Source organism: Drosophila gunungcola, unplaced genomic scaffold (genome assembly GCF_025200985.1).
Source record: "Drosophila gunungcola strain Sukarami unplaced genomic scaffold, Dgunungcola_SK_2 000010F, whole genome shotgun sequence".
NCBI lineage: Eukaryota > Metazoa > Arthropoda > Insecta > Diptera > Drosophilidae > Drosophila > Drosophila gunungcola.
This window is the reverse complement of record NW_026453198.1, coordinates 2,355,254-2,367,057: the sequence shown is the minus strand read 5'-3', so window position 1 is coordinate 2,367,057 and position 11,804 is coordinate 2,355,254.

Below are 11,804 nucleotides of genomic sequence, written 5' to 3'. Positions count from 1 at the left end.
TCCCCAAATTTCTCAGCGATCAACAGTTGAAGCAGTGAACTCTCTCGTTTAATTCAACGAGGAATTACCTCGGCCAAATAATCATATAATCAAATCTAAAAAAATGTAAAATCTACGCTTGGGCTCGATCTTAACCTTATCTGTAACCAAAAAAAAAAATCAAGCTTGCAAGGAAATTTTCACGTGCATATCAGCGAACAGGCTACACTGGAAGAAATTCCTAAACATGAGTTAACGTAAATCAAGAAAAAATTTATTGAAAGAATATGTGATTGAATATTGAAGTGACGATAATTATGTTATAAAAAAAAAATTTAATTTAATTAAATAATTATAAGATCTAAAATAAGTTAAGATTCATCTAGTGCCCGGTTAATTTACGGTTTCTATCTCCCTGCCAAAAGTTTTCTTAAATTCGTTTTGATTCGAAAAACAACAAAATAATTATGAAACGTTTATAAGTGCACATATAATATAATATATATTTAATTATATAATATTATTGTATAAAATATAACCCATGTCAAATCAGGAATGCCTTGATTTCTTTTCCAGCCTGCCTGCGTCGGAAAATCGATCGTCAAATTACTAAAAAAAATAAAAAAAATATATATATATATCAATGCCGAAAATTGAAAGCCATTACTTATAAATTTAACCAGGTCAAAATGAATTAAACCAAAAAAAAATGAATTCTTTAAATTTACACTGAGAATATTTCCTCTGGAAAAAAAAATAATTAATTTAATAAAATTAAAAGTAATTAAATAGCGAACCACTGATGAATGATGAAATAAGAATGAATATTAGTACTTATAAAAGAACAAATTATTGAATTTCCTTTGAACATAAAACTATTTTTTTTTAATTTTATTGTTGGATAAATACAATACTTACTTTTACTATAATTATGCACTAGTTTATACTGTCACCATATATATGTACTTTACATTAATAATTATATACACCTGTGAAGCCCAGTATTTACACATGAGGTTTAACACTTATTATATTTTATCTTTTTCTCGCCGAAAATGTTTCACCCTGTCGTAAATTATCTGAGAAAGATTAAATATGTTACTTGCGATTGAATTAAACATTAAAATGGAAGCTTAAAAAAAACTAACTAACTGAACTCAGCTGATGTCTCTGCGGTCTTAGGGTATACAAGGGATCACCAGAGTTATGCTCTAGCGACAGATGACCACCTGCCGTAGGGCAATATGCGAGCCAAATTACATCTAAGGCGTCGCAAACAACAAATTTCTCTCTCTTTCTTTTACACTGTCCCCTTTCAATAATTTCTCAAAACTTTTTATTTCTAAATTACGCATCTTTTCTTCCGGTTAAGTAACTAGCCTTAGATATTTTCGCATGCACGCTCAATTCTGATTTTATTAATAGTAATACGTAGACAGTGTCAAAATCTGTACGAGCAAGACCTTCACCCCCAAAGCCGACGAGCTAGAGCCGGAATATTTAGCGTGCCCAGCCAATACAGATCCTTGAAAACATTTAAAGTACTTTGTACTTTAGTCGAACGTTAGACGCTACATACTTGCTTTTGCTGTTCATTTAGAAACGGCACATTATTAGAACGAATTTTTCTAATGTATCATTGTAGATTTCATCGGTTATTTGGATGTTTGGCCTTGGTGGCCATACATTTACCAACAGCAGTCGCAAATAAAAATATTCATAATTTCTAGGATGAACAGCTTACACTCGACCTAGTACATCATGGAAAAACACCTGTGGCCAATCTGGAACTGGGGTTCCTTGTTTGCGACGTTGGAAATTCTTTGTTGATTGATTCCAAGTGTAATACTTAGGCATTTCAACGTACATCCGCGTCGCTGCGAATGGATCTGCTTTACACATGGCAAAGATGCTAGTCAATTTTGTCGATGGTGGTCTCTCAGCTCGTTGTGCCGCACTGGCCTCAGTGAAGTCAACTCTTTGGCCATTTTCCAAATGTAATGCTAAATGTACAACTGTACAGTGCTTCATTTGTACAGACGTATCTGCCCATTTGGAAGTTTCTGATATCGTCTTGAGCCTATTCGTGCATGTGACGTTGGCTTCCGATATAAGATGATGGGAGAATCGTCAGACGTCCAATATTCTGAACATCACCATCTGAATGAATAGCATCACGCAAGTTTATATAGTCCTTAGATGAACGCTAAACGTTCGGTCTCGACTTTGACATACACGTCGACAGCGTTTTGCTGGAATAGCCGACTCCACTTCAGAATGACATTCTTCTTATGTGTACGAATCATCATACGATACGCATAGTAATTCATTTCGCTTAGATTTTTATTCGTTGATACACCTCAAAATGCAAAATTAAATGAATAGTTAATGGAAACCAACAATAGCAATAATTAGTGTGTGAATATTGTACTTGTAATTGGATCGACCATCTCCAACGTGATGTCGTGTCCGTCTTGCCCTTGCCAATAAATGATTAGATATTGTAACGCATTGAACAAACGATGTGTCTCGTTTACACGATGCATAATATGGCCGGTGGGTGCATGGAATCTTCTCACACGTTATCCTGTTGGGGTACAATCCGCTTTTATGACAAATTTGTGCGTATCCGATGGCATTCGTTCCAATGCTATCTTAAACATATTAACCAAAGCATTATTAGCGTGAAAAAATGCTTGCAACTGTTCAATAATTCATCTCTTTAACTGTTGTGTTTCCTGTACACTAGTCAGCATAATTATTTTTACGAAAAATTAATGGTTCAAATTTTTATGTAACTTTTTAATGGTTTAATATAACTCAATGAATTTTTTTCTGTTTTACCTAGTGCTAATACAAACTTAAAAATTATGAATTCAACATTTTGTCATATGAACTTAAAAAAATAAAAGCTAAAGAAATTTTTATGTGGTGGCATAAGTATTTTGACAACTACCTTTTAATATAAATAACAAAGTTTAAACTTAAAAAAAAACCAAAGGAAAGAAAATAATTTAGTAAAATATATAATTTTCTTTGGTTTCAACAACTTTTTGCAAGCGTTGCGGTACTGAAGCGACCAAATTTTGGATGATCTCTAGAGATATCTCTTTCCAAATGGAAGTGACCTCAGAAATTGTCTCCTCTCTGGTTTTATTCAACGATACTGTTCTTTTAGACCAGACGTTTTCAATTATATTTAAATCTGGACTTTGAGGTGGCCAGTCCAAAGTGGTAACACCAACATCCTTCAAAAATGTTGTAATCATCTTGGCTTTGTGGCATGGGGCGTTATCCTGTTGCAAATGAAGGTTTGTCCAATAAGCCTGTCTCCGGAACTTAACGCATTATCATTTAGAACCCGCAAATATTGGCCTTGGTTCATCGAGCCAGTGACAGGAACGAGGTCACCCAGTTTATTATACGCCATACATCCCCAGAACATCACAGAGCCTCCACCATGGCTTACTTTTTGGCAAACGGGCCGCCGTTTCTGCCTTGTGTACCAATGGTAATCTTTCAAAAAATTTATTTTTTGATGAATAATACTCAAAGGAGCTTTCATCTGTCCATAGAACGCTTCTCCATAACTCCTTTGGCTTGTGAAGATGTTCCTTTGCGAAAGACAGTCTTTTAAGCTTGTTTTTTTCTGTTATGTATGGTACGTCCTTGGCTTTATAAGTCATAAAATCGCATTCTTTTAATCGCCGACGGACTGGGCGCTCACTAATTGGTGTTTTAGCTATCAAATTAAATTGATCTGCTGCGGATTGGGGCTTTAAAAAACTATTCTTTTTAAATTCCCGTACAAGGACTCGGTCTATACTGAGATCTGTTTTGCGCTTAGCACCCGATCTTCTTAAATTACGCATGTCAATATGCTTTTTAAATTTTTTAATGGTAGTGCACAGTTTGACTCGACACATTAAACTCTTTGGCATTGTCTTTGATTGCTATTCCAGCGTTAAACTTTGCTGCCATTGACATCTGGTAACCATACTTAGCTCAGCCGTTTTACCCATGTTATTGACTAATTTTTAATAACTATCTGTTTTAATAACAACGTTTAATATTGCTCAAAGTTAAACACAATAGTTCATTGATTCTTGCGTGCTTAAAAGTCTGAAAATATTTTCATAAAGATGCTGTCAAAATACTTGTGCCACGCAAAAACCCGATGTCTGCATGCATTCTTATCAGTAGAAAGGGAATGCAACGGGTAAAGGAAATAAAATTTGGTATGCACATAGCTAAAAATAGATTCTTTGTTTTGCGCCTCATTTTCGCACCGTTATTCGACGATTTCAAGCAACGCTAAGTTCAATAGTCAAAGAAGAGTTTCGTCAAAATAATTATGCCGACTAGTTTACATTGCACCGCACATTCAGCCACCATCGACGAAATGAAATGTATTTGCAGAAATTGATGCGGTTCATCTGGTGCAAATGCAAATGACTTTAGCTCCAAAGGAAGTCATGCGAAGGCACTTATTGTATTCAAGGATGTGTTGAAGAAAATGGCTGAAATCGGGATAACTTCCAACGAACAATGGTTTCATTGGCTGTGGTGGTGTAAGAAATGGATCCAGTTCGACTTTTCCACTTGCGCAGCACAATCCAGCCGTTTCTCTTTTAAACTTTAACGCATTGCAATGTTGGCAAATAATCGTCATTGGTCCAGTATCTTAATTTTCATCAGCACTGTAGTTCGCAGTGGGATCATATTGGAATGCCAAGCGATTGTTCGCACGTCGTCCTCTATGCGTTTTGGACTAGGGACAGAGTGGTGAACTTAACCTTAAATGCACGATCCACAGAATTTACACAGTTCAACTTACCACCTTAAGGACAAATGCCAGCTGTTGAAATTGAATACAAATTTGCACAATACACGTGATTGATTTGATGGTTACCAATTAAAAATAAGCGAATAACTTATTTTTAAATTTTTTTTTTCACAATTTCACAGTGATTACAATACCGGTTTGTCAAATGAAATTAACTGAGCAGAGAACAATGAGTAGCTGTCAAACAATGTATCACGTACCTTCGCCATCTACTTAAAATATTAGTTTGTAGTACATGCTATGTATCTGAAAAATTTAATACTATTTTGTATTAACAACGCGAAAACTTTGTGAACGCAGTAGTTCGAGACGATTTTAATTTGCGAAAAATTGTGAAACTATGTCGAAAGCGCGACGAAAAGGAGTGGCTACGATGATGTTCGATGGATCACTAACAATTATATTTCAATAATTTCTCTTAGAACCTAACTTATGCTACGGTGGCGAGAGACGGGGCGAATTCGCAAGAGCGAACAGACGAAAGCTTTATTGGCTCCCGCTCTCGCCCTACAACTAGTGATTTAAATACAAGCGCTGAGTGCGCAAACACCGCCCCCTCTGAAGGGACGACGTCCTTCAGCCCAGAACGGGCAACAGGGCCAGTCGGTGGACAGCTCGCCGATATTCGCCGTCCTGCGTCCTGACGTCCGCCACGCGAACCTTGCTATCGGCGCCGGCGTGCACCGCTACCACTCGTCCGATCCTCCACTGCTGGGGCGGAAGATTGTCTTCTGCGACGACGACGAGCGCTCCCACGACGAGGTTGGGCTCCCCCTGGTGCCACTTGGACCGCTGCTGGAGGCTGGAGATGTACTCCCGGGACCATCGCTGCCAGAACCTGTGCCTGAGAGACGAGACACCTCGCCATCGTCGCAAGCAGGTCAGGCTGATCTGGTCCGGGAGCGCCGCTGATGGTGGGGCCAGAAGAGGGCCGCCGATGAGCAGATGCCCGGGGGTCAGGGCCTCGCCGTCGTTCGGGTCGCTGCTTAGAGCGCCGAGGGGCCTGGAGTTGAGCACGGCCTCCACGCTGGTGAGCAGAGTTCCGAGCTCCTCCGCGGTCAAGAGGTCTTGGCCTACCGTCCGAAGGAACAGGTGCTTTGCAGACTTCACACCTGCCTCCCATAGTCCGCCGAAGTGCGGTGCTCTGGGCGGTATGAACGCAAACTCGCATCCTTTTTTTGATGCGAATGTTTCGATACCGCCCCCCTGCTCCTCCAGACGGGCTCGGAACTCTCTCATGTGGCGATCTGCGCCGACGAAATTGGTGGCGTTGTCGCACCACACCTTTTCCGGAATCCCGCGACGACTCACGAACCTTTGAAATGCCAACAAGAACGCATCAGTGGTTAGGTCAGACACTAATTCTAAGTGGACCGCTTTGGACGCAAAACAGACGAACAAGGCCACGTACGACTTGTACGGTGGCTTACCACGGATACGATACGTTGTGCTGAAGGGACCACAAAAATCAACGCCACAAATATTGAACGGGCGGAGAGCTCGAAGTCTATCTGCTGGCAAGTTTCCCATAATTTGCGTCAAAAGTTGCGGCTTACAGCGAAAGCAGCGCATGCACGACCGAACTGTTCGTCGGCAGACTTCTTGAGCATTAACTAGCCAGATTTTCTCGCGCAGACGACTTACGAGAGCTCGTGGGCCAGCGTGACAGTTCGTAACGTGCAGGTATGACACATAGGATCTGACGAACTGTGAGCTTTTAGACAGCAACAACGGGAATTTGGCTTCGTACGGGATAGGAGCATTCAATAACCGACCCCCAACTCGTAGCAATGTCGAGGAGCACCAATCCGATTTATTTTCCTGAAGAAAAGGGTTTAACTTTTGAATATTCGTTGCTACCGGTTTATTCTTCCGAATTTTACTTATGTCGTCCCTGAACTCGTGAAATTGGACAACTTCGACAATTTTATCAAAAGCGAAATCCAGTTCTCTTGGCGAAATACTTTTTTCAAAGGGCTTCGACACCTTTCTGCACCTTTGAATAAAACGAAAAACCCACACGAAAACTCTCAGAAGCTTCAGGTGCGACGAAAAAGACTCTATTTTCTGAAGCACATAATTTGGCTCTGGGCTGACTACGAGAGCTATTGCCGATTTGCGTAGCTCCATCGACATTACATCAGCCGGCAGTTCGAAATGTTTATTTACAGGCCAATTATTTTCTGAGTCTAGCAAGAACGAAGGCCCACCGAACCAAATGGACGTTGTAAGCTCCTCTACGTCACATCCTCGGGACACTATATCTGCTGGGTTGACTTTCGTGGGAACGTGTCTCCAAATTGCTTTCTCCGACCACTCCTGAATATCTGCAACCCGGTTCGAAACAAAAACCGACAACGACGAGGGATGGGTTTTAATCCAGTGTAAAGTGATCTCGGAGTCTGTCCACAGGAAAACATTCTCAATGGGAGAATTTAGCAATGGCCTGACACGATTATAGAGATCTGCTAAAAGGTGAGCTGCACACAGCTCAAGGCGAGGCAAAGTTTTCGTCTTGAGGGGAGCTACTTTCGATTTGGCGGTCAATAAAGACACTTTCAAACCTTCAGCAGTTTGAGTCCGAATGTAGATGCACGCTCCATACGCTCGCATGGAAGCGTCAGCGAAACCATGTATTTGAATCGGGACTTGTGGATCTGTGTTGACGAATCGCGATACCTTAATTTTAGGCAGCTGCAGAAGCGTCGCTTTAAACGTCTCCCACGACGTGAGCAACTGCATCGGTAGCGACTCGTCCCAATCTAATTTTCGAAGCCACAGTTCCTGCAACAACATCTTTGCCTTTGTGACCAAAGGACACAAGAGGCCAAGTGGGTCGAAAAGTCGAGCAGTCACCGACAAAATATTTCGTTTTGTCGCGCGAAGATCCAGGAAAGAGTCATCCAACCGAAATTGAAAGTAATCTTTAACCGGTAACCAAACCACGCCAAGGGTCTTGGTTACGTCTGAGTCTGCCATAAGTGGCATTACAGCGCTATCAGATGCGGATAACTCTGGGCAGTTTGAAAACCACTTTGCCAATTCAAAGCCTGCCTCTTGCAAGACCTGAGAAACTTCGTCTCGAAGGCTTTGCAGGTCCTCAACGCATCCGGCGCCAGTCAACAAATCGTCAACATAAAAATCATTCTGAATAACCTTTGCGGCTTTTGGATGAGTTGCTTGCGCCATCTCTCCTAGCCGCATTAAACACCGAATCGCCAAAAAGGGTGCTGGCGAAGTTCCATATGTAACGGTGTTCAACTTAAAGATTTTCAGGGACTCAGAAGGATCTCGTCTCCATACTATGAGCTGGAAGTTACGATCAGCTTCGTCCACCATCACTTGGCGATACATCTTTTTGACGTCGGCCGCAAGGGCAAACTTATGCAATCTAAACCGAAGCAGAGTCGAGTACAGCTCCTCTTGAATAGTTGGGCCTACCATCAAGATGTCATTCAACGCTACCTGCGTAGAAGTACGGCTCGATGCATCGAAAACTACTCTCAACTTAGTTGAAGTACTTTGTGGCCGTAAAACGCATTGGTGCGGAATGAAATAGTGCGGAGTATTCGGAATTTTGTCATTGGTGGAAGACATGTGGCCCAGTGAAACATATTCCTCCATGAATTCAATATACATCTTCTTCAGCGAAGGGTCCTTTGACAATTTCCTTTCTAGCGACAAAAATCTACGTTTCGCAACTTCGTATGACGAACCAAGAGTATTTGGGTCAGATTTAAACGGCAAACGAACCGAAAATCTACCGGACGACAATCTTTGAGTATTTTTCTCAAAGTGTTGTTGACAGAGTTGTTGCTCAGGAGTATGGACTTTAGCCTTGGGCGGCAAGTCCTCCACAGACCAAAATTTCTGCAGGGTTGTGTCAATTGACTCCAACGCTTCCTCCTGGCAGCTGAGATGTACCATTTTTTCAGCGTTTTTATTATTTTCAGAGGCACATCTGCCTGACACTATCCAGCCGAGAACTGTCTTTTGTAGGATGGGGAATTCAGGCCCCTGCTTTATCTGGCCAATAGATAAAAGTTCAAAGAATGTTTCAGCGCCGATAAGCATATCTATTTTTTGGGGCTTGAAGAAGAATGGATCTGCCAACTGAATATTTTCAGGCACCCTCCACCCGCTGGTGTTCACCGCTTGATCCGGATGATAACCAGAAATATTTTTCATAATCCAAAAATCGGACGACAATTGGCTGTTCCCTATTCGCGACTTCACAATCGTGTGTATTTTTTTTGTGGCTTGGGCATTAGTTCCACCAATGCCTCGCAAGCTCATGCACACGTCCTCTCTTGTAATTTTGAGCCTCTGAGCGAGCTCGTCGGTTACAAAGTTTAATTGTGAACCAGAGTCGAGCAACGCTCGAGCTAATACAAACTCGCCGCTTTTTGTTTGGACGCTCACAACAGCAGTTGCAAGAATGACTCGATCCGATGCATTCGCATGCAAAACATGCGAAGTGGATGGAGACTCCTGCATGAGCGTGGGCTGAGAAGGAGGTGGCAACGCAAGATTTGTGTTTGGGGCATATATATGTAGCAAAGTGTGATGTGAGGAATTGCACACTCTACATCTGTTCGATTTGCATTTTTGACCGTGTGACCCTTTCTTAAACAGTTAATGCATAAGGGTGCTCTTTTAGCGAAATCGAATCTTTGCTGAACTGTCAGGGCTGCGAAGGAAGCGCAGTTTCCAATCTGATGTTCAGCTGAGTTGCAATACATGCATTGAACAGAGTCGTTCCTGGCAGCGACAAACGAAAAACTCCTATTTCCATTCTTCTTAGGGTTAGATTGGGCCTGCTGAACAGTTTTGGGCTTGGAAGCCTCTTCTGCTACCATGTGTTGGTATCGCCTGTTGAGGGCCGCCTCACATTCGCTCCAAAGTGGAAGCGAAGTATAATCTAACTGTTCTTCCCATTTTCTTTTAGTTCCTGCATCGACCTTGCTCATTACCAGATGTATTAAAATGGCATTAGTAATGCGTCTATCATCCCCAATAGACAGCAAGGAGTCATACAAGGCTGTGACCGTGTCGATGAGGGTTCTCAAGGCTGTAGCTGAAGGCTGGGAAATTTTTTGCAAATTAAAAAGTGTCGATATGTTGTCAAAAAAATAAGACAATCATTATCGTACACCCGCTTCAGGCTAGCAAGGGCTTTGGGATAATTTTCCGCAGTGACTTGGAAGGCCCTAACTGTTCCTAAAGCGTCTCCAGCTAAACACGAAATTAAATGATTGAATTTTTCAATATCGTGTAAAGTGTCATCTTTGTCAACGAAAGTTTCGAAAAGGCTTATAAAATTTTTAAATTCGGAGTGTTTTCCGCTAAAAGTTGGGAGTGCAACGCTCGGCAGACGGCATTGAGGCGGGCGATTTGCTGGCGGAGCGGATTTCTCGATATTATTTTGTTTGGACTTATTTAAAATTGAAATCAGCAATGACTTTGTCATTACGGCCCTCTCTTCCAACTCTTCGCGGTATACATCTTTTGTATCTTTCACTTCTATTTGGTTTTGCAAAAGTGAAGCGTTTTCAATGTGCGTATTTAGAATCTCTAATCGACACTCAAGCTCGACCGGATTTATAGATAATTTAGCTTCTTTTAAGTGGCGATAAGTTCGGTTAATACTTTTCATGCAAACATCTCGTTGATGTTTAAGCTCTTCGATATCCTTAGTTGCCATTGCGTTTACTTGTATTTATTTAGGTTGGTATCGAAGAGGTGTTAAATATTTATTTTTATTAAATTATTTTTTTTTTTTTTGTTAAATAATAAAATAAAATCAACGATCGCACACGGTGTAAGGGAGCTAAGTGCCGAGAGAATTACAGCGAAAAATCTAAATAGGGTTTTTATATTTTTTTTTTATATAAACCCTGCGACAGTATATGCCGCACGCACGCACTGTAGGGGAGTTACCGCTCAAGCTCAAGCGTACCGACAAAACGAACAAACGTTTAGGCAGACCGAAAATTGCACTGCTGCAGCGATCGTGAACGAAAACGACAAAAGATAACTCGAAATAGCGGCAGCGGTGTCGGTGTGCGTGTGTATGTGTACGCGGCTAGCGGTTCTTCCTATGCAGATGCTAACGGAGAATGATACACTGACCGATAACTAAGGGCAACGAATATATAAGCCTGATGCCAAAATGCGCGCAAAATTATGAAAAGCGCGGAAAATTGGAAAAGCGCGGGAAAATTCTGAAAAGCGCGGGAAATGTTCGTACAAACTGCAGCGAAAGTTATTGCCGCTAATTTTCTGAGAGCTTCAATTTTTACAATTTGCACTTTTTTTTTTTTTCCAGCTATTTTTATTTATACCCTAAATTGGTGCTCACTACGACGAAAGTTGGGGGAATTAAGTTCGCACTAATTGGGTCGACGACGAGTATTTTATTGCTTGTTCTTTGGCCAAAGCGATTCACATATGTATAATTCGAAATAGATTATGTTTATTGTAGAATTTTGGTTGTTAGTACATGCAAATTTTTATTTCTTGGTTAGAATGCTCACTATCTACCGATTTTTACACGAATGCAAAAAGTTGAAAGATGGGCCAAAACACAATTGACAAAACGCCACAGATTAACTTTCAACTTTTGGCACTCTATACCTGGATGGCCGACTTGATAATTGCAACTTCCTTTTTGTCTTCCATTGGCGGCAGCAGCAAATTGAGCAATTAAAATTGCCGAAACGTCAGGCGCAACTTCAAGAACGGCAGAAAATTTCCAGCGACGAAATTATTGAATTTAATTTGTTGGCCGAACCGACACGAATAAATTGGTTGTTGTTGGTATTGTTTATAGTTTTCACCGACAAAAAAAATTAAAACTCGCGAACTCTACTGCTGATCACGTCGGGGTCACCATGAAAAATTTAATACTATTTTGTATTAACAACGCGAAAACTTTGTGAACGCAGTAGTTCGAGACGATTTTAATTTGCGAAAAATT